This window comes from Panthera tigris, chromosome F3 (assembly GCF_018350195.1).
Source record: "Panthera tigris isolate Pti1 chromosome F3, P.tigris_Pti1_mat1.1, whole genome shotgun sequence".
In the NCBI taxonomy this organism is placed as follows: Eukaryota; Metazoa; Chordata; class Mammalia; order Carnivora; family Felidae; genus Panthera; species Panthera tigris.
The window spans coordinates 48,809,271-48,834,239 of NC_056678.1; the positions used below are offsets into that span (position 1 = coordinate 48,809,271).

Sequence of the window (24,969 nt, forward strand, 5' to 3'; positions counted from 1 at the left end):
TTTTCCAGACTTTTTCTCCTAACTGAGCAGTTAACAATTTGATGATAGAGTCAAGAATCCAAACATTTCTTGCTATGCTCACCCTTGTCTAAGCCACCATCTCGCCTATTGCAATGATGATTGCTAATTACTTTCTCCACATCGGTGTTGTTCTCGCTGCGACACACTAGCCACGAAATACTCCACCATAAACAGATAATTGCACTTTCCCGGTAACAATCCTCCAGTGTTCTCACTTCACTAACAGTAAAGACAGTCATTAGAAGCATGGGCAAGCCCATGTCCACCTATGCCCTCAACTCTGTGACTTCATCTCCCGTTACTCTCCTCTCTCTCTTCTAGGTGCACAGCTCGCCTTGCTATTTCTTAAACATACGAGGCATTTTCTGCCCTGGGAAGTGCTGCTCATGTTGTTCCTTCTACATGGAATGCTGTTCCTCCAAATATTTACATGGCTTCCTTCCTTATCACCCAAATCTTAGCTCAAATACCATCTGTTTAGTGAGGCTCTCTCTGACCACCTAATTTAAATAATAACCCCCCTGCACATAATTTCTACCTACTTTCCCTGTGTTATGCTTCTCCTTAGTATTTCTCAACATATAGCATATTATATATTTTTACGTTTTTTATCAATTGCCTGTTTCCATATAATATGTATTTAAGGGTTTTTTTTAAGTTTATTTATTTACTTTGAGAGAAACAGAGACAGAATAAGTGAGGGAGGGGCAGAGAGCAAGGGAGAGAGAGAGAATCTCAAGCAGGCTCTGCACCGCCAGCTCAGAGCCTGATGTGGGGCTTGAACTCATGAAACTGTGAGATCATGACCTGAGCCGAAACCAAGAGTCAAATGTTTAACAGACTGAGCCACCCAGGTGCCCCCTATGTGATACTGTTTTAAAAACATTTACATTATTAGCACAAAACTAGAAGTACTGCAGACAGTCATCAAGCTTTTCATGTCTCTTTGTGTATGCATCCAGGTTGAGTTTTCTTACTTCTGGAAGCTTTTCCTCACCCAGCCCATTTTCATTTCTCATATATACAGTGGGTGCTTAATTGTTCTTATGTGTATATATTATTTCATGTAATCTTCAAGTGTATGTACAGATGCTATGTATGTGCTATTGAAATTTACTCAATATATGGAATGGCCTCTACTGGATTGAAGATGAAGTAGTACTTTTAAACAATTATCATTTTTATCTTTGTTTAGAAACTCAAAGGAAAAACCCTAATTAGAGGTGATTATTGATATAAAAAATCAATAAATATAGTACCAACTTTTATCCTGATTTTTAAAAGCCATTTGGAGAGATAAATGGTTATGTGTAAGAATTTGGAGGATGAAAATGAAATTTAAAAAAAATTTTTGATTTTATGTAATTGCCATTTCTACTTTTCTTCTTCTTCTCCTTCCCCTTCTTCTCTTCCTTCTCCTTCTACTTCTCCTCTGCTTTCTGCTCTTCATTTTCTTCTTTCTTCTACCATTTCTGTCTTCTTCCGACTGTATATAGTCTTAATTTTGTTTTATTTTTAAAACAAATATTCATCCTTTCTCCTTAGGAAAAAAATTTCACAATTAATTTAATGCTTCCAGAGAGCTAATATCAAAGTCATGGATCTGTTGGATGGGCAGGCTAATCCTGGGTGGATGGAGAGGATTAACTTTTTCCTGGGCAAAAAAAAAAAAGAATAGCTGATTATTCATTAATTAAATCATATATATCTAGGCTGTCTTACATCTTTTGGGAGACACAGAAAAATATTAAAACATGATCTTAGCCTATGAGGAATTTATAATCTAACTGGGAAATATGAACTAATTAGTTAGCAATATATGATAGCAGGTGGATATAATTAATGTGTTAAACTTTAACTGTATTGATATTAAAATGATGACATCAATTATGACTTTCACTTAAGTGAAAGTTCCCTGTGTTATCCAAGTATTGACTTTAATGTGCCTAATCAGGCTGAATTGATCACCAAACTGAAGTTGATGTCTAAGAGTAGAGTCATACTGGCTGTGTGAACTGAGGGGTCCCCCTAATGGTTAAACAGTTCCCCAGAGCTCAAGTGGGGTTTCTTTTCTTTTTTTAAATGCATATTTATTTTTATTTTTGAGAGAGAGAGCACATGTAGGGGAGGGGCAGAGAGAGAAGGAGACACAGAATCCGAAGCAGGCCCCAGGCACTGAGCTGTCAGCACAGAGCTGGATGTGGGGCTCAAACTTCCAAACTTGAACTCAGTGAGATCATGACCTGAGCTGAAATCAGATGCTTGGCTGACTGACCCACCCAAGCATCCCTCAAGTGGGACTTCTTAATAGACATAGGAACTTCTCTGGTACTTTGTCTGATCTTCCTGGTCCCATCTCTTCTATGAAACTAGAACAATGACTTTTTGAAGTTTTATAACTAGCAAGTCCTGTGTCCTTGATCTTCCCTTCTGGGCTTCTGTCTATAAATACTTGGAGTGTTGACTCAGGAGCAAATATGGGCAACCATTATTTTCTGTACCCTCGCAGTTCTTTTTTTGGTTCCAAAGACTGGCTGTGAGCTTTTTAAGTTGCTCACAGCACTTTTTGTTATGTGTTCACACTCTCAGCTTTCTGACTTTGGGGAGATCTCTTTCCTTCCCTCTTGCCTCAGCACCAGCCTTCAGTAGCAATTGTTTATATCCATTGAGAGCCTGAAAAGCCTTGGAAGGATTTTTCTTGGCTTGTCCCAGTCTTCAGTGCACTGCTTCTTTCAGGAAAGGCCATCTGTGCCTCAAGGAGGGTCTCTTAGTTCTCTTATCCCCATATTTAAGCCCATATACCTTGAAGGTTTGTAGGCAAATGGTTGGTGGAGCAGACTTGCTCCCAGGTCAGGGCTCCTAGGGATTCTAATTCATTATGCCAACCCTCATGTAGTCATTAATAGATAATTAAGGATTTAAATAGTTTTTTTCTTATGCTAACATATGGTAGATTCCTGCTCTTTCTTCACCATTCTGTCAGGGAAGAAAGCAGAATTTGGTTTACTTCTCTTCTAAGAAGGACTCACCGCTTTTTGGATTATGCTCCTTTAGGTTTCTTTCCATCGTCAACTCTCTGATTATTTTTGACCGTGGTTTTTGTTGCTTGTGAAATGTTTTCTCATTAGAGGGTGTGTGCCAGTCTCCTGTGACTTTCTGGGCGATTTCTTACAGCACAGGTCCCAATTCAATTTCATGGTCCTTACAGAAAAATTTAATAAATACTTTTACTTGAGTGGAGTGAAGGTAAAGGATGTTTTATACAAATCTTTGAAAGATGAAGGTTAATTTTACAGAAGTTCTTTATGGTCACAGAACATATTTTTGAAAACCTTATAGCTTGGTGCAGAATTAAAAATATATTTTTTAAACATTTGAAAAACATTTTTTTTTTTGTTTCTAGAGAAAGACAGAGAGAGGGCAAGCGGGAGGGGGCAGAGGGAGAGAGAGAGAATCTTGAGCAGACTCCACGTTCAGACCCAATGAGGGTCTCAATCCCACCATCTAGGCCAAAATCAAGAGTGGGATGCTCAACCAACCACCCAGGCACTGCTAAAATTTTTTTGATAGAGAGAAAAAGATGATAGAACAGATTATGAGAACTTACAAAACCATCAATGACATCCTTTTTTGAAATAAATATTTATACTTTATCTCATTAAATAAAAAAATACATTCAATTATGTATATATACTCATACTTAAGTATATATAGGTGCATATATTATATATAGAATGTGCATATTATATATATATAATTCTTATATATATATAATATATAATTCTTATATATATATAATTCTTATATATATATATAATTCTAATATATATATAATTCTATATATTAAATTCTTTTAAAAGGTATATTTATACTTCATCTCCAGTAAGATATATTCATTATTAAAAAGTCAAAAGACAGGGGTGTCTGCATAGCTCAGTCAGTTAAGCTTGGGACTTTCAATCTCAACTCAGGTTTTGATCTCAAGGTCTTGATCTTAGGGTCATGAGTTCAAGCCCCTCAATGGTCTCTGCTTTGGGCATGAAGCCTACTTAAAAAAAAATTCAAAAGATAAAAATAGAAAGTGAGTATTTCCTTAATGTTACCTTTAAAGATGATCGTTGTGACTTTCTTGGTATGTATATTTCTAGATTTTTAAATTGTCCATATACAGAACTATCTAGATTTTTAAAAACAAAATAGAGATCATGTTAAGAATTGTATGACATGATCTATTTTAATTGTTATATATGGAAAGATAATACTCTATTATGCACTTTCCTAACCAATTATTTTCACAAAAAGCATGCCTAAGTACATGTGTTAAGCAAAATTAAAAATAAAACTTGAATATGTAAATGATTTTAAAAATAATTGTGTTTTGCCCTAAATAATTTTTCATATATCAGTGAGGAAGGCAGATTTAATTAAATCTGAGGAAGGCATGTTAATTAAATTCAGACAAGTTAGGATGTTTGTATTAAACTGAAAGAAAAGCAAAACAGTCTGATATTACAAGAACTGTAAGTTACAAAATTGATTGTTTACAGTCAATATAAAAGAATGAAACTTTGAAGAGAAACAAGGACTTATGTAATGCTTTGATCTTCATGGATAGCTGAAAGATTAGAGTGTGAACATTGACAAAACAAATTTAAGAGTAGAGTATTTGTACCTGAAAATTATCTGTCAATATATATGCATACTTATAAACATGAGCTATACAAACAACTTAGTATTGGATTTTTTTTTTTTTTTGAGAGAGAGAGAGAGAGCGAGCAAGAGAGACAGCAGACACCTGGGTGAGTGGGGGAGCGGCAGGCAGAGGGAGAGAGAGAATTCCAAGTAGGCTCCATGCATAGCACGGAGCTCAACATGGAGCTCAATCTCACAACCCTGGGATCCCGACCTGAGCCAAAATCAAGAGTTGGATGCTTAATGGACTGAGCCAACCAGACGTCCCAGTTTTGGATATTTATTAAACAATGCACCACACGTGGTGAATGTGACAGCATCACTCCAAGATTCTGGCAGTTAAGTGCTAGATCTAGTTTTACCTTCCAGCATTGGTGAATATGGAATATGCTCATGAGTCACTTACTCCTTTAGTGAGACGGAGACCAAATGAATCTTGGTTATTCCAGTGGTGGGTGTCAAAGATTGGGTAGGTGAAGGGCGGGAGGGTGGACAGAGAGAGATTACATAATATTTCCAAACCAGTTAACTCATTTCCAGAGTTTGGCATTGTAAGCAGAAATAACATTTCTGGGGGCGCCTGGGTGGCTCAGTAGGTTAAGTGGCCGACTTCGGCTCAGATCATGATCTCGTGGTCCGTGAGTTTGAGCCCTGCGGCGGGTTCTGTGCTGACAGCTCAGAGCCCGGAGCCTGTTTCAGATTCTGTGTCTCCCTCTCTCTGACCCTCCCCCGTTCATGCTCTCTCTGTCTCAAAAATAAATAAACGTTAAAAAAATTAAAAAAAAAAAAAAAAAAGAAATAACATTTCTGGAGGCTACCGTTTCTCTATTGATTAGAAATAATTTGTTTTTTATTCAATTCACATGAAAAATGCATAATAAATGACATTTTCTAGCTATTTAAAAACCAATAATCTTCAAAATGGAGCGATTGTTATATGACTAGCAGAAAACAATTGAGTTAATAGCAATTTAACCAAAAGCAGTTTGACTCAAGTCTAACTGAAAAATTAAGTTAGACATGATGATCAAAAAAATTGTGTTGTGGTATTGATAACTTTGGTGAGCAATGGGTAGACTTGCAACATTTTGAGTACTTTTCCTACATTTTATTCATCTTGTAAATTTTTAAATTTTATTTAATATTTGTTTTATAATGATAGTTAATATTTTGATTATCATTTTTATATTATTATACTCTCTGAAATGCCAAAAGTTGAAAAAAATTGAAATATGCCAAACTGGTAGGTTAAATTCTTAACAATCTATTAATAATTTATCACCTATATTTAAAAAAAATTAAAAATTATCAATAGTGTTTATGCAAAAAGTGTCACAAAACTTTCTATAATGAACTAAAATTAAAAATATTTGAAACATAAATGTTTGGGAATAACTTTTTCACCAAACTATTCTTATAGCTAAGTGTCAAATTAATCAACTTGCTGTTAGTACATTTTTATTCTAATAAATTTCTATCAGACATTTAAAAAAAATCAAATAATATCATTGCATTCTTAAAGGGAATTAGTCTTTTTTGGGGGGAATTAGTCATTTTTATGTAAAGAGATAAAGTAGATATTTTATGATCAGTTATATATGTACTTATAATTCTTAATTAATTGTGAATATGTTAAAGTATTATATATAAGTCATTTGTTAAAGACTTAGTATGAGATTATTATAATTTCCCTAAAAATATTAATTCATATTTTTAAAAGTAACTTATCATCAAGTGATTAATATTTCACAAATTTCCATTAAACTGTATTACCTCATGACTTCTTAATTGAATGCATTGATTTGCTATCAAATATAAACTAACATTAATGATGTAAATAATTTTTAAAACTTTTTATTTAGAAAAAAATTGAACATATTTTAAAATTGAAATATCACAATGAATCCCTACCTACCCACTACCCAGCTCAAATAATTACCAACAATTTCCCATTCTTATTTTGTCTATTCCCCCTCCAACCTATGTGATTTTTCTGTAGGTTATTACAAAGCAAATAGCAGATATAGTATCATTTCACCTATAAGTATTCCAATATGAATCTCTAGTAGATAACAACTTTTAAAAAACATTACTTAGTAATATTTCATTGCAAATAATGTTACAAATAATGAAAAATAACATTACAAATAATCATATCATCTACTAATCTGTGTTCTATTTTCTTGTCTAAAAAAATGTCTTTTTAGTTATTTGAATTAGGATCCAATCAAAAGCCATGCTTTGTTTTTGGTCAATATGCCTCTAAACACCCTTTTATAATGCTATATATTTATTGAGATATTGGTTCATTTGTCCTGAAGCATTTCTCACGTTCTTGATGTGGCTGATTATATTTACTTATTCTTCTTTTCCCCGTATCTCTTGTAAATCAACAATGTATAGCTTTGATTAGATTGAAGTCAACTTTTGGGGAAAAAAATACTGCATAAATGTTGCTATAGGTATAGCATCTTCTGTCACATCAGGAGCATTAATAGTAGGTATCCCATTTGTAGTGATATTAAGATTGATCAGTGGGCTAATGTACTGCTAGCCTGATAAAGTTTCCCCATCAAACTTTGACTCAATGATTTTAACCATCAGTTATAGTGGTGGGCGGCCTAGATCTATTATTTCATTACAAGCTGCCATTGGTGATTTGCTAAATTTATAATTCCTTCCGTATTTATAAGAATTCTTTGATAAAGAAAATTCTCACACTAATCAACCATTTGGTTACTATTGTAGGTTGATTTTCTTGGGAGGGAAACACTAAGCTGGAGATTAATATGCAGGGCATTTATTAGGCATTGCTTTTGGAATCAGTATCTTTGGAAGGGAATTTAAAATTTCCAGGTACAACAAGCTAGATACCCCATCATATGTGTGAGAATCACATTCTCTCCCATATAGAAAACTGACATTGGTGGTGCAGATTTGTGTTGTCTATGATTTTAATCTTTGGAAGTTTGGCTACTTTTATGGACCTTATTTTTGGCTTCTTTTGCTTCTGTCTTCCCACTGTAGAAGACGAGACATGTCTCTATCTATCTATCTGTCATCTATCTATCTATCATCTATTTTCTATCCATCTATTTATCTATCATCTATCTATATCTATCATCTATTGTCTATCTATCCATAATCAATCATCTATCTATCTATCTATCTATCTATCATCTATCTATCTATCTAATCTATATCAGTCATCTATCATCTATCACCAGGGAGGCCTATAGCTGTTACAGCTAGCTTTTAACTGCAGATTAATCATTCTCAGTTTTTATTTTTTTTACAGCATGTCACTTGAGCTCACCCACTTCTTTTCCTTATCATTACTATTTCTCCCATGTTTCTCAAATGTCTGACACATTGCATGACCAAATGTGTTTTCTTTCATCAGTACACCAAACCAGTGAAAATATCATCAATTCCACTGCTACCTTGTGCCATAATCTGTGTTCCACCTGCCTTCAGTAAACAAGTTCCCGTGCCAAATGGAAAACAAATGATTCAGGTCTACAATCCTCTGTTAGTATTTGCTTCCTTACACCACACATGGCAATAACTGCTTGCAGCGGGTTGGGACTTTTGGGAAGCAAACTATGTGATGGATATTAACATCCAGGGCATTTATTTAGTGAGTCCTCTTTGGAGAATAAAGAGCAGGAGTGAAGTCTCAACAATGCCTCCAACTGGTGCTATGGAGAGATTTAGAGCTTTGATGGCCTTTTGAGTTGTCCCAAGTTGAAGCCACAGATTTTATACAATAGTTGCCCTGGAAAAGTGTATAGCATGAAATATACACAGAAAAAACAGAATAGATCATGCATAACCCCTTCCCTTTTTTAAAATCAATTTTTTGGGGAAACTTTTAGTAACTATTGAAGGTGACCAATGAATGTTTACAAAATTTTCTTTTGGTATAATTACTGACTCATGATTTTATAAATATATAAGATCAATTTCAGGCCTTTCCAGTCATTTCTATTGATGCTCAAACTGTTTCTTAAATTGGAAAGAGCCTCTTTAGTAGCTTTCTCTGCCTCTTTGTTATGACCTCTGTAAGCTTTGACTGCTATCTTGTTTTTCAGCACAAGATGTTGCAGTTTTATCTGACAGATTTTCCACTCAGACCTGGAATCAATCAGTTTCCCAAGGAGGAAAATATAGTTCAGAGACCAGAATCAGGGACCCAGAGGTGGTCATTGCTACTGGTGTGTCTCAGCTTCTGGAACTTTTCAGTGGACAGGTATTTATATAATACGCGTTTTTAAAAAGATAAATACATGTAGGTGTCTTAGCCAGCTCAGGCTACAAGCCATAGACTTGATGGCTTAAGCAACAACATTTATTCCTTACTGTTCTGGAGACTGGGAAGTACAAGATTAAAGTGCCAGTAGATTTAATGTTTGGTGAGAACCTGCTTCCTGGCTTGTAGACAGCCATCATCTCACTGTGTCCTCACATGGAAGAGAAAGAGATCATTTCTCTCCTGTCTCTTCTTATGAGGGCTCCACTCTTATAACCTAACCACCTTTCAAAGTTTCCACCTCCAATTACCATCACTTTGGAGATTAGGACTTCAACATAGGAATTTGGGGGGGAAACATTTAGTCCATAACAATGAGAATATAAATTTTTTTTAGAAAAAGAAAAAATCATGAATCCATAATGATACTTATATTTCAAATATGTGATTACTATGTATTAATTTACTTGGTGTTATACTTCTCATATTTTCTTATATTGAAAGTGTTGGTGACATGATATGTACATCATTTCTTATTTGATTATCCTATACCATAAATATACAATAGTTTCAAAATAATAATACCAATGTTATCATTAACAATAAGGCTACTGACTGCAGCTTATGATTTATTTGTGGTAAATTTTATCCGTAGGATATATCTCACTAGTGATGGACACGAAAAATATTTCAGTTTAAAGTCACTTGAAATAATTCTTCTCTGTGTATTTATGTCAAAAGTTAGTTATACAATTAGATTCTTTTTTTCCTTCTATTTACTACTTTTAAGAAATTCTTAGCTTTTTTATTTCTGAAATAATTATATTTTTTATTACAAAAGACATTTACAGGGTTCCCATGTAAATATATATATATATATATAAACATCCAGTTTCTGTTCCTGTCTCTTTCCCCATAGTACCATTTAAAAATAGCTTATGGTTTATCTGCCCATCATGTCAAAACATTAGTCAATTTGTATTTGTACTCCTTATCTGAAAGCATTTCTTTAAAATTGAAAATTAGAAGGATTTTCAAACATAGTCATATAGTTAGTAGCATGGCCTGGTCCTGTAGTTAAACTGTATCAGATAGAAGCTTGCTTCATCTTGTACTAGTGTAGAGAATAGAACTTCTTTAAAAATTTTTTTTTTAATGTTTATTTTTGACAGAGAGAGAGAGAGAGAGAGAGAGACAGAGCATGAGCGGGAGAAGGGCAGAAAGAGAGGGAGACACAGAATCTGAAGCAGGCTTCAGGCTCTGAGCTGTCAGCACAGACCCCGACGCCGGGCTCGAGCTCACAGACTGTGAGATCATGACTTGAGCTGAAGTCAGACGCTCAACTAACTGAGCCACCCAGGTGCCCTGAGAATAGAACTTCTAATCTGAGAAAGCAAGGGTTATAAATCCAAAAGGAAACATATGTGGGATATAATAAAAATAGAATATCAATTCATATTCATATAGTGCTTTTCAGTTTATATGGCAATTTTACTGTTAATTAATTAATTAATTAAAGTATAATTAACATAAGGTGTTATATTCTATTGGAATATAATGATTCAACAATTCTATACAACAATTCTATACTGTGAATTTATTAATTCGATTTTCACAATAAACTTATGTTTTTCTCTCTATTTTACAAACTGGAAACTGAGGCATGGGGACAAAATTCCTTTGCCCCAGGATTTGCTGAGTTTGCACAGCTAATTACTGACAGAGGTAAGAGGAGAATTCAGGTTGTCTGCCTCCAGCTCTGCATTATAATGACACGGACTCTCAAATTACTTGCAAACACATATGGAACTCTTGTGTTTTAACCCATGTCTTCTGTAGTCATCATACATTACTCCAAATAAGTTTTAGGAGTAGGAAATCCTCTATTCCCATTTTATAGATTCACAATACAAAATAACATTAAGTAAAGTCTCTGAAAATTTCTGTATTTTAAAAATCTGTTTAGTGTTGTATTTCTTAATGTTTCCTGATTTTACAAGACCGCAGAACATCCTCCCACCCACAATAAGCCTGAAAATGTGTCGAAGCCATAAGACTTGTTACTGTTAAAAGTGTGGGTTAATCCACTTACTGGCAGGTTCAATCAGCAATTGTTTTCTTGATATAAACCATGCTCCAGAATTATACTTGGTTTTGATAAACATTTATGGCTTCTCAGAGCCAAAGTTTGAAGATCATTTGTATTATAATTTGATTCAGTCAATCTTTTAGCAACTTGACAATCAGGTGACAATGAAAAAAAATAAACATTGGGAATATTTTTCTCATAAAAAATTCACCTATATTTAGTTAATACACTAACGAGAATTTTCAGCAGCTAGCAGTGTTTCTGTGTGTTCCTAGCAACAAGAAACCATGACAGAGCAAGGCCTGAAACCAGAGCCTTCTGCATTTTCTCATCTGTGATGACGTACATTGATGCTGGACGTTCATGAGCCTGAAGATATAAAGAAGTATTTACCATTGGAAAATGTGCTCTACACTAAAACAGAGACAAAAAAATAAAGGCAAACAGAATATAATATGCGGAGCTGTAAAGCATTGAGTTTTCTGTAAATTTATGTACAAAGTAATAAAAAATAAATACTACGATTACTTGAGATAGCTTATATGGTATTCTTATTGTCTCCATTTTTTGTTATTTTTATTATGATTATTTCAAGTCAACTGACTTATTTTTTTTTTAAATAGGAAATACTATTTTGAAGAAAGAGGAGACTCTTTTTAAACTGGATTTTTTTCTCCAGTAAATTTCTGAAAATTTTCATTGAGAGTTTAAACTTTTGAAAGAGCATAGTTACATACAGAGGTAGAGATAATCTCTGGGGATTTATAAGACCTTCAGGGTGTGTGGGGGGAGAGTAAATTGAAAATACTGTTTTCTTGGGTGAGTTCTTTATAACAGTGGAGCAATTAATTGTAAGATGGATTTTTCCAAAGGTAATTTTAATTCATTCATTCCCCAAGGACCACACAATTATGGTTTATTAATTGCTCTGGATCCTGATAGGCTCTGTGGGACATAAAATCCAAATGTGGAGAATTCAAGGTCCATGCTTGCTATTGGCAATGGAATGGTGATCTAGCAAGATTACAAGATATATGATTGTGATAAGATAGTATTAATATAAGGGGAGTTGCAAAGTAATTCTTTATGATGAAACACTGAGTGGATTTCAGAAAACTATAGGAATTTTGAATACATATGTGTGTGTGTGTGTGTGTGTGTGTGTGTGTGTGTGTGTGTGTGTCTGTGTGTATATATATATGAAGGCTGGAGAATTATAGAAAAGTTTTGTGGTAAGTGATGCTATTATGAAAACCTCAGGTAGTTGGAAAAGAACAGAGAGAGCTTCCTGTAAAGGAAGACTGACGGTGTTAGCAGAGATCAGGAGAAAATACCCATCAAGTTGGTTCAGGAGATGAGTAATAACAGAGTTTGACTATAGGGCACAAAAGTATGAGGAGAAAAACTGACATCAATTGTTGATGCATAAGAAGGACACAATTTCATCTGTAGAGCACTAATGTTCAGAATATTTAAACTTAATCTAGCCATTTGAAAATCTAGATTGCAGAACATTCTGGAAAACAATTGGTCTGGACGTTAAAAAATGTCAATATCATGAACAACAAAAATGACTGGGAACAGCTTCAGATTAAAGAGACGTGACAATTAACTGCAAGGTGTGATCCTTGATTGTGAAAATTTTCAAAGTAAAAAAGAGAAGTAAAATAAAATTTCTGTTAACATTTGGATGTTCACAATTTTTTGTTTTACAACTTCTTTTATTTACTTGATACTCATTGAACAACTGTTGTAAATGACCTCATGGTTATATCATTCTGAGTTTGTTGTGATCATTTTTGTGGAAATATTTGCTTTATAATCATCATTAAGAAATTTATTATCATAGTGTGATCTCATTGTAGAAATTAACTACTATGGGGGGGGCACCTGGGTGGCTTAGTTGGTTCAGCATCTGACTTTGATTCAGGTCATGATCTCACAGTTCATGAGTTCGAGCCCCACAGTGGGCTCGCTACTCTCAGCGCAGAGCCTACTTTGGATCCTCTGTCCCCTTCTCTTTGCCTCTCCCCTGCTTGAGCTCTCTTAAAAATAAATAAACATTTAAAAAATTGGAAGAAGAAGAAAATAACTACTATGGATAACTGTGTGCCAATTTTTTTCCTTGAGTAATAGTCTCATGCAACATAAGTAGTCTTTTAAAATGGTTCTAACATTTACTACCATTATAAAATATTTTCTTGTAAATATTTCACTTTTATTTTTTAAGTGTTCACAAAATAGTGTAGATTAATTTGTTATGAAATACATAATTCAATACATATTTGTTATACACATTTTCTTCGATTTACCATGAGGTTGAATCTTAATAAAACCATTGTAAGTTGAAAATGCGTGGGGTGCCTGGGTGGCTCAGTTGGTTAAGTGTCCAACTTCAGCTCAGGTCATGATCTCACAGTTTGTGGTTTCAAGCCCCACATAAGACTCTGCATTGACAGCTCAGAGCCTGGAGCCTGCTTCACATTCTGTCTGTCTGTCTGTCTGTCTGTTTCTCTCTCTGTCTCTCCCCACTTGTGCTCTCTCTCTCTCTCAAAACAAAAAAAGTTTAAGAAATACATATATTAAGAAAAGAAAATGCATTTCATACACCTAACCTACCAAACATCATAGCTTAGCCTATCCTATCTTAAACATGCTCAGACACTTTCATTAGTCTACAGTTGGGCAAAACCATCTAACACAAAGCCTATTTTGTAACAAAGTGTTGACTATCTCGTGTAATTTATTGACTGATGTATTGAAAATGAAAAAAAAAAAAACAAAGAATGCTTGTAAGGGTACAGAATGGTTGTAAATGTATTGGTTGTTGACCTTCGTGATTGTGTAGCTGACTAGTAGTTCGGACTCTTTGCTGGGAGAGAGTACTCTGAGAGAGTATCTACCAAACATCATGAACCTGGAAAAAGATCAGAATTTGAAATTTGAAGTATGGTTTCTACTGAGTGCATATCATTGTAAAATTGAAAACCATGGTAAGTCAGGACTATCTGTGTATGTATTATATGCCTACAACTTGACCAGGTGCAGTTCTTTCCCTCAAGGAATATATGACTGGCTGGTTTACTCCAGCAAATGTTGGGCAATGATGGGATGATGATTTTCATCTGCCCTAGGAATGATGAGAAACGTGGTGTGAATTTATAACAAGTTGAGATTGGAGAAAGAAACTTGGATAAATTGCATTGAGGTCAAAGATTTGAGTTGTTCCCAAGGAATTATGGCTTCTAGAAACTGCCAGCTATGGATAATTCTCCTTATTTAGAGTTGTAGTAAGGGCCTTCCCTTTAATCATTCTGTCAAAAGTGTTGGCCATTGCAGCTCTTTGGTAACCTGCTCTCTGCTGGCATCTGGAAGGAGTCACTTCTTATAGGCTTTCCATCTACTAAGATGATTAATACCAGATCAAAATGCTAGTAGTTGTTTTTCTTAACGGCGTTTGTGGGCGTGCACTGACTCATTCACCCTCTCATATCCTGTCTGCACCGTGATCTTGAGCATGAATTTTCAACAGGACTAGTCAGGTCAGTGCCAAACTATAACCATGAAACAAAACCAAATTAAATGTTTCACAAGCTAAAAACTTGGCTGTGGAAATGCCACACTCTAAATAATATATCCACCATTTTGTAAGAAAGTTAGCAGTTTACTTCATCTGGTTCTACTTTCCGTGGTGGGGAAGTTAACATTAACAGAAAATTCATCTCACTATTTGACTGGGTTGAAATAATGCAGCCACAACATTGAAGCAAAATTGGCATTATTGTAAATTGAAATCATGGTTCCCATTACAGTATAAATCTGATAACCAAAGAGGAATTGATTGGAAGGTAGATATGGAATTTATTTCTTTAAAACACTCAGAATCCTGATCTTCCCTAAGGTGTGACACAGAGAAATTCAAAACAAAAACCCTAAAACAAGACCCATAATTGTGAGGAAAGTTTTCATTGACATGATGGAATTTCAGAAACGAACAGATGATCAAGTGTTCTGTTCACTGCAGAGTATGGGGTTGACCCCAGACATGGCCATACTATGGAGTATTCCAAAGCTAGAATTGTAGCAAGTGAATCCAGTGTGTTTTAAGATGGCATGTCACACACTAAAGAGGAGAGTAGACATGGAGGATTAGGAAAGACAAGATCTATGGGTTTATAAGAATTATTTTAATCTACACAATATTATAAAAAATTATTAAAGAATTTAATTTCAGAAAGAAGATGCTGGGGAGATAAGTTTAAATAATTAAAATTGATTATTTCCAACTCACTTTCCATACTTATTGGAAATTTATATTGAAAGTCTTATATGCATATATTTAAAAAGAAAATATAAAAATCAGCGATGCCTTCATTTCAATGTTAGATATTAGAAAAAACCTAGAAAATTAAATCTAAAGAATATAAAAGGAAGAAAATGATAGAATAGCAGAAAAATGATGAATAGAAGAACACACAAGGGATTAATAAAGTCTAAGTAGCTATGTTAGAAAGATCAATAAAATTGTTAAATCTTTAGCAGATGTTATATGTAATGGTGAAATATTAAAAACTTCTCCATTCACATCAGGAACAAGGCTAGCATGATGTTGTCACTACTTTATTTTCTAGTATAATGGAGGCTCCAAGCAATGTAGTAAGACAAAGAAAAAAAAATTAATGTTAGCAAAGTAAGACATGAAATTGATATTATTTGCAGAAGACAAAATTATATGTATAGAAAATTCAAGAGATTTTACACATAATTACTAACAACTAAGAAAAGAACTTAGCAAGTTTGCTGACTCCATCCAGGGTATAGAAATCATTGCAGTTATATATATCAGTAACACAGAAAAAATTTAAGAAAAAGATACTATTTAAAGGAATACAAAAAATCCAAATACCTAACTCTAAATATGTGCAAGAAGTCTATGTAGAAAATTGTAAAATATCTTTTAGTGGAATTAAATGAAACCCATCAGTACTGAATTCATGGATTCTAAGATTCAGTTTTGTAAAATTGGCAATTTTAAGGAAGTTTGTTAATGCTTTTCAGTCTAAATCCTAGCAGATTTTTGTTGTTTCAGGGGTTTGGTTTGTTAGCTTGTGTGCATGTGTGTAGGTATAAATTAAAAAGCAGTTTTTATTTCAAGGTTGGGAGTCAACTTTTTTCATGAGTCTCATATATTTTTTCTAATACTTGAAAAATTTATAAGCCTCAAGCACTGTGTCTATAGCACCTAATGAGTAAAAAGTCCCCTTTTATGATCCCAGGCTCATGGTATTCTCACTAGGATACTACTGTGTACTTCTGCCTCTGTTGTAGAGACTCATGGACTGTTTAATTCTCTTCTAAATTAAAAAAAAATTATGCGTGTGTTGTTGAGTTGTTTGCTTTAAAATGCATATAGGTAGAGGGTGGAGAATTGTGCCTATTAATTTTAGGAAACTATGAAGTTAAAATAAGCACATGATATTTTATCTGACATTTGTGTGCTTATATGTTAAGCATATTTATTCTACCCTCTTCATTGGTTGCTGCAACAGAAGAAACATGTTAAAAAAATATGGCTTCTACTCATGGGCATTCAAAAAGCAAACCAAGAATATACTGCTTTTCCTGGTACTGATTTTCCACTGTACTTGTCTACCCTCTAGTGGTTGAACAGCAAAGTCCAAAATAAGATTCCACAGTCAAGAATCAGATGATTCATTTTTGAGAAACTATTATTATTATTTTTAAGTTTAGCCTAGTTCTCTGTGTAACATGTTATTAAATTTAGAAATCTACATGTCAATAGCATAGACATTAACATACACCTGTTCAATGCTGTTACAGGTGGTATTGTAAAGTAGGTAAGATATTTTAGCTTACTCCTAAGCTAAAAGACTAATATCAAAATGATGCAAAAATTGATAAAAATAACAAAAAATAACAATGGCATTAAACACAAATAACAACACAGATAAAATTTATTGAGCACTTACTCATTGTGGTATGCACTTTCCACACATCATCTCATTTTATCTACATAGTAGTTCCAGAAGCAGGTTATCATTTTACAGGTAGGGAAACTCAGGCTTAATGTATTTAAGCAACATGATTAAGGTCAAATATAAATACTGATAATGTCTAATATTTTAAAAGCAATTTTTAAGTATCAGAAACATTGTTAAGCAGTTTTTATGTCTGTGTTAGGGTTTAGAGTAGGAAATAGAAACCACTCTGGAAAGTTAAAGTGGAAGTAGGTTAAGACGGGTAATGAGGTCCCTACAATCAGAGGGAGGACAGGAGGGGTAGGTTTTTGGGTGGACCGTCTGGGATGACTGTTGAAACAATACAAAACCAATTCACTAGGAAGTTCCACCTCTGAGGCTGTCACTGTTGTAATGCCTCAAATCTCACAACACTGAAAAATCTGGAAAACGGACTCATTTCCTGCAGCATAAAAGCTTCCTATTTCTAATGCCTTTCTGCCAGCAGAGATCCCCAGCTTCTTGCTGACATCCAACTTCTGTCTCTGATTGGTAGAATACAATTCACATCCAGAATCCTCGCTGCCAAGGAGTCGAGGAAATGTAGTGTTAAGCTTCCCATATGGGAAGCTTATGGACCAGAAAGAGGCATAGAAAAGGGTGGGGTTGGGCGCTGGGGACAATTGACCACATCAGGCACAACATGTTATCCTGTGTAGTCCCCACAGAGATAAGTATTTTTGTTTCTCCATTTTGTAGATGAGGAAATAGAGGCACTAGCAAGTGAAATAATATTCTGGAAAGTCAGAATAGAAAATGATATCACTTTTATTCCAAAGCACAGCACATCCCACTATCTTGATATGATCGTACTATGTCATCATTAACTCTATGTTGGAATAACAGGGAACCTACACACACACACACACACACACACACACACACACACACTTTTCCTCACACTTTTTATCAGGATGAGAATCAGATTCGAAGAGAAGTGATTTAGTGCCTTTAGTGTCTCCTGAGTTGAGTGGGTTTCCTGGGCTTGGGATAAAAAGATGCAAAATCAAAATACAACTCTCCTGCTCATATTCTTTCAGGAAAAAGAACTATGTTCGTTAATACTTACAAATTTTCTAGGCAAAGGGAGCTAATGGCATTGCTGGCACTAGAAGGTGACTGTGGTTGGCATATTTGGAGGAATTGAGGGGTATTATCTACTTAAGCAGAAGAATGTTATGGGGTGGAGACAGGAGATAGCAAAGTAATAGATGCTGTTCTTGTCTCTCACCAAGTCACCTCTCCACTCCATGTGCTCACCAGACAAGGTTCTCCAGCTTCTGAGGTGGATATGGATCCACATCAGGCCAGTCTGATTTCTCTTGTTGGGAATGAGAACCTTGACAATAGACATATAGGGACAGAAGACAGTTATAACTGAAAAAATTTGGTGGCAATGTTTGACGCAGTCTTTTGATGACTACACCTCAAAGAAATGCCCATGATTCCTATGGAGATTGCCGATTTGTATATCTTCTGAGGTAGTTTTTCTGATATATATATATATATATATATATATATACACACACAAGCCAGAAGATGCTGGCTTGTATTTGCAAGGCAGTTTGAAATATTGGGCTTGTTCTCATCCAAGAGTGTATTAGAAGCACTCAAAAGGCTTTATAAAAACTCATAACCTAAGGCTATACCCCTGGCAGTTGTGATTTAATGCACCTGAATGGATAGAGTGGGGCTCAGAAAGGCATATTTTGAAAATTCTCTGGAGTGATTCTAAACCTCACCCTAGTTGTGAATTAGCCTAGAGTGGATTGTGCTGTGATCTCTTTATGAGAGAGCTGACAGAAGACAGCGTTGTAATAGCAAATTGAATAAGATAATGTCATGAGTTAGTAATGTCAGTTTCCTGGATTAGAAATAGCTTATTTAGGGGCGCCTGGGTGGCGCAGTCGGTTAAGCGTCCGACTTCAGCCAGGTCACGATCTCGCGGTCCGTGAGTTCGAGCCCCGCGACGATCTCGCGGTCCGTGAGTTCGAGCCCCGCGTCAGGCTCTGGGCTGATGGCTCGGAGCCTGGAGCCTGTTTCAGATTCTGTGTCTCCCTCTCTCTCTGACCCTCCCCCGTTCATGCTCTGTCTCTCTCTGTCCCAAAAATAAATAAAAAACGTTGAAAAAATTAAAAAAAAAATAGCTTATTTAAATTTTAGGAGTTGGAGAGTTAAAAATGTCAGAATCAAGAATGTTATATTCTTAAGGAAATTAATTCTAGTCCTTTTGAAGGGCACCTGGCATTTAAAAAAGGGGTGTCTACAAAACAGCAAAAGTGCCTCCAAGTGGCCAAAGTCTATATTACATTTTATTGAAAATAAGATACACATTTAAAAACTGAGCAGAGAGGAAAGAGTTTTTTGGAGTCTAGGATTTTAATTGAAGATGTTAGGAACTGCAGTTTGAAAAGGAGATATGTATACAATGAGATGTGTCTTTTAACTGAAATTGCCTGCAAAAATTGGTGATGAATTATTTTCATACTCAAACCTCAGGTGTGCTAAAGACATACATCACCTTCTAAGGTCCATGTTCCACCTTTAATTAGGTTTTCTTCTTGGAATCTGGAATGACCTCCTTAGACTTACTTGACATTGAAATTCACAAGAATTATACCTTTTGGGGACACTGAAAAATAATTACACATTTTATGAGTCTTTATTTGTTAATAATGAAAACTATTTATTGCTTTAGCCAATAAATATTAATTCAGCAGCTATTTTGTGCCATAATTGCTTTGGGCATTGGGATCATTGGGATCACAAGATTCAACTAAATGAAAAAGATCTCTGCCCTCAGAGATGTATGTGGTGTATATGTGAAGAGAAGACAAACGATACCAGGGCACCTGGGTGGCTCCGTTGGTTAAGTCTCCAACTCTTGATTTGGCTCTGGTCATGATTTCACAGTTGTGAGACTGAGTTCCGCGTCAGGCTCCTGCTGACAGCATGGAGCCTGCTTAGAATTCTCTCTCTCCTCCTCTCTCTCTGCCCTTCCCCCATCCGCAGTCTCTCTCTCAAAATGTAAATAAATAAATACAGGTTATTTGAAGTTCTCAGAAAGAAACTTGGACATGTGATAGAATCTGGTGGGAGTACTGGCAACTTTTGATGGGATTGGCAGTGACAGACTGTTAGAGTTGTTGTTTGAGTCAAGATATGAATAAAGAAAAGTGACTTCTATGGAAAATAGGGAAAGAGCAGGAGGGAAAGAACTGAGCATGTTTACAGCCGACACACATGAGAAATGGGGCAAATGGGTCAATATGAGGCAGACATGAACCAGATCTTGTTCACCGGACTTTATTCGAAGTTCACTGGGAAACAATTGAAGGATTTTGAACAGTGGGGTGTGAAATAAGTCAACTGGATTTGCATTAAAAAAATAACTCTTGTGCTGTGGGGAGTATTGCTTAAAGAGGGGCAGCAAGTGAAACAAAGAGATCAGCTAGGAAGCTATTGCAGTAGACAAGGCAGGAGAAGATGCTGGCTTGAACTAAGATGGAGTGAAGTGGACACATGCAAGATAAATATCTGAGGGGCAAATTTGACAGATCTTGTTAATGACCTAGGTGTGAAGGATAAAGAAAGGACAGAATGAAGACTGCTCTGTAATATTTGTCTTGAGTAACCGTGTGGAGGGACTTGCCCTTTATTGTGATACATAATACAGAAGCAGAGCCTGGGATAAGGTAGGAAAGAAAATTTTCTGTCTTGGACTTGTTACCTTTTAGATGCATGTGGTGTATATGCTGAAGTGTCAGTAGGCAGCTACCTACAAAAGTTAGCACTCAGAACAGCATTGAGAACTGGGGCTATCCATTTGGCAATACTAATCTAAGCATATGTGTTATTTAAAGCCATGGAAGTGAATGAAATCTTCCAGTAAGAAGTTAGAAAATCAAAAGTAACCTGAATTGAACCTGGAGAATTATAACTTTTTAGGTCAGGTGGATGAAGTGAAGTCATCAATGGTGACTAAGATGAGTTATGGTGAAAAGCAGAAGAGTATGATGTTGCAGAAATAAAGGATAGTGTTCAGGAATGAGTGAGTGGCCAATTACACAGAAGTTGTGTGTCAACTAAGACAAGAATTGAGAAATGTCTACAGAATTTGGCTACATGGAATTGTGAGACCTTTATAAGAACGATGTCAATAGAAAAAAAAGAACGATGTCAATGAGTGATGTGGAGGAAAGCCAGATTAGAATAGATTCAAGAGTGAAGATGTAATATAGAAAGAGATATCAAGCAGAAAACTTCAAGAATTTTCCTGTAATAGGGAGCAAAGAAATAGTGGCAACTTAAGATTTTTCAAGTAGTTTTTTTTCCCAAATGGTAGTTACAAAAGTATGTTTTTGCAGTTAATGGGTCAGCACCCCAACAGAGAAAAACATCCACAGAAAGTAGACGACGTAGAAATGAAGTCCTTAAGAAAGTAAAAGGGGATATCAACCAAAGTCACATGGAAGGAGGGACCAGTCCTTTTATGTAAGAGAGGCAGGAGAGACAGAGACCATGGCTTTAGACATGTATCGTATTTACCTTTAACAAATTCTGCTCGACCATCTTTAAAAGTCTGGTACTTCTGAGCTATGAGATCACATTCTTTGCCAAAAATTTTTTACACTTTCCAAAATTTGGGAAATATTTGGCTAAATGAACTTTCTGTACTGTGGGACTTTTCAGACTCTTTGATCTGCTCATCTGTATTGTAAAGAGTTTATAGATTGCAACAAATCCCAAACTGATTTGACATATAAGTCCTTTCTCATGAACCACCCTTTATGTCCAGGAAGAAGTTTTCTAAGGAACATACTTCAGGGGATTCTGAATAATCAAAAGGACTAGAGTTTTTTTTTTTTATTTTTTTTTATTTTTTACTAAAACTGATTTTTAAAAAGGTCTTTTTTTCTTTATATTCTTTTTCATAAAACCCATTTTTCTAGCACTCAAAAGGAAGAAGGAGATTATATGGTAAATATATGGACACATGTTATTTTTAGCTATTCCTTGACTTTTTCTTAATAAACAAAACCCTAGCAATGTAAGCATGACTTTTTACCTGATATAGTTTGATTAATATCTATTGCTTTTTGTTACTGTTTTGTATTTGTTTGCAACACGTTGCCCTTATTATTTGTTCTTATTTTTGTCTTCAACTCTTTTTCTGCCTTTTGTGGTCTTAACTGAGCATTCTATGAAAGTCCATTTTCTCTCCTTTTTAGCCTATCAGTTATACCTCTTTAAAAAATTTTTAATCGTTGCCCTAGAGTTCTCAATATACATTTGTAATGAATCCTAGCCTACTTTTAAGTAACACTAGATCACTTCATAGCTAATGTGAATACCATATAATAAAACAATTCCTGATTTTTCCCTCCTGTCCCTTGCATCATTGCCGCTATTCACTTCTCTTACACATAAACATCTTAAATGTGTATGTACATAAGATATATACATAAGCACATGTCCTTGATACATTGTTGCTATTATTTTGAACAAACTGTTACCTTTTAGATTAATTAAGAATAACATGGGGTGCCTGGGTGTCTCAGTCGGTTAAGCGTCTGACTTCGGCTCAGGTCATGATCTCAAGGTCCGTGAGTTCAAGCCCTGCATCGGGCTCTGTGCTGACAGCTCAGAGCCTGGAGCCTGTTTCAGATTCTGTGTCTCCCTCTCTCTCTGACCCTCCCCCGTTCATGCTCTGTCTCTCTCTGTCTCAAAAATAAATAAATGTTAAAAAAAAATTAAAAAAAAAAAGAATAACAGAAATAATTTTTTTAAGTAGGCTTCACACCCAGTGCAGAGCCCAATGCAGGTCTTGAATTCACAAACAGTTGGACACTTAATGAACTGGGTCACCCAGACTCCCAAGAGAAATAATTTTTGTGTTTGCCTTCACTTATTCCTTCTTCAATGCTCTTCCTTTCTTTATGTAGATGAGTTTCTGACCCATATTATTTTCCTACTCTCCAAAGAATTTTTTTTTTTTTTTGGCATTTCTTGCAAGGCAGATCTGCTGGCAACAAATTCCCTCAATTTTTGTTTATTTGAGAAAGTCTCTATCCTTCATTCTTGAAGAATAATTTTGCAGGGTATAGAATTCTAGGTTGGTGGCTTTTTTCTATCAACATTTTATTTCACTCCACTTTCTTCTTGCATGTTGGATGTAATTCTTGTCTTTTTTCTTCTATAGGTAAAGTCTTATTCTCTGATTTCTTTCAAAATTTTTTCCTTATCTTTGAGTTTTTGTAGTTTAAAATGATATGCCTAGGTGTAGGGTTTTTTTTAAGTTTATTTATTTATTTTGAGAGAGAGAGTGCACACACATATGCATGTGCATGTATGAGCCAGGAAGGGGCAGAGAGAGAGGGAGAGAGAATCCCAAGCAGGCTATGCACTAACAGTGCAGAACCCAACATTGGGCTTGATCTCACAAACAGTGAGATCATGACCTGAGCCTAAATCAAGAGTCAGAAACTCCACAGACTGAGCCACCCAGACACCTCCAGGTGTAGGTTTTTATCCTACTTGTGTTCTCTGAGCTTTCTCAGTTTGTGGGTAGGTGTCTGACTTTAATTTGGGGAATTGTCAGTCATTATTGTTTGAGGTTTTTTCCTGTTTCTTTCTGTCTTTCTTCTCCTTTTGATGTTCCCATTATATGTATATTAAACCTTTTGTAGCTGTCCCACGGCCTTGGATATTCTGTTCTGTTTTCTTCAGAAAACCTTCTTTTTGCTTTTCAGTTTTGAAGGTTTGTACTGAGATATCCTCAAGCTCAGAGATTTGTCTTCATCTGTGTCCAGTCAACTTATAAGTCCATTGAAGGCATTCTTCATTTCTATTACAGTGTTTTTAATCTCTAGCATTTCTTTTTGGCTATTTTGTAGGATTTCCATCTTGCTTCTTACATTGCCCATCTCTTCTTACATGATGTCTATTTTATTCATAAGGTCATTATGAATGGTATTCAAAGGTCATTAGAGACCTTTGCATATTAATCCTAATTGTTTTAAATTCCCAGTCTGATAATTTCAACACACTGCCATGTCTGGCTCTGATGTTTGCTTCGTCTCTTCAAATTGTTCTTTTCGCCTTTTTGTATGCTTTGTAATTTTTTTCTTGACAACTGGTCATGGTGTACTGGGTATAAGGAACTGCTGTAAACAGGATGCTAGGAATGTAGTGTTGAGGTGTGAGAGGAGAGGAATATTTCTCTAGTCCTGTGACTACACCTCAGTTTTTATTGAGACTGTGCCTCTAGACTGTGAACTTCACAAGAATTTCTGTTTTTTTTCCTTCCTCTCTTAGGTGGGACAGGATGGCTAGAGTGGGCTGGAGTTGGGTATTTTCCTCTCCTAGACCAGTTAGACTCTGATAATGTCCCATCAGGTTAGGCACTGATTAACTAGTTTCCCCTGAGTGCAGCCTTGTTAAGGAGAACAGAATGCAAGATGGTTCCCTATCCCTGCCCTCTGCTGGAAACCCAAGGGGATTTTTCTCTGATATTTACTATGGGAACCTGGTTGAGCTCCTGGAGATAAATGTCACAAAATTGTGGGGCTCCCTATGACTGTGTCTACCTGGCGTTTTTAACTCTCACAATTGTTCCTACTGAGTCTCCAGCAATTTGTTAATTAATGTGCAGGGATCCTGCCCCCGCACTTGTTCCCATAGGTGTTTCAGCTCTTGGGCTTCTGCCTCGGTTCCCTTTATTTGACTTTTGTCTCTTCAGTCTTGGGTGCATTGATTTGCCCTGTGTCCTCATCTCTCTCATAGATCCAAGAACAGTTGTTAATTTTTCACTCTGTTCATAGTTTCACTTGTTAGGATGGCATGGAAACTTCCAAGTTCCTTACACGTGGAACTAA

The 24,969-nt window shown here is 35.5% G+C and overlaps 1 long non-coding RNA gene across 1 annotated transcript in view; it reads right to left on the bottom strand.

Moving 5' to 3' along the window:
- Positions 1-1,525: 1,525 nt before the first annotated feature.
- The window catches only part of LOC107180427, a 32,045-nt gene continuing 8,601 nt past the window's right edge, over positions 1,526-24,969 (bottom strand). Inside the window, exons 2-3 of the long non-coding RNA XR_001511213.1 lie at positions 3,051-3,222; positions 1,526-1,675 (exon numbers count right to left, since the gene is read on the bottom strand). This is a non-coding gene — a long non-coding RNA (uncharacterized LOC107180427). The remainder of the gene's footprint in view (positions 1,676-3,050; positions 3,223-24,969) is intronic.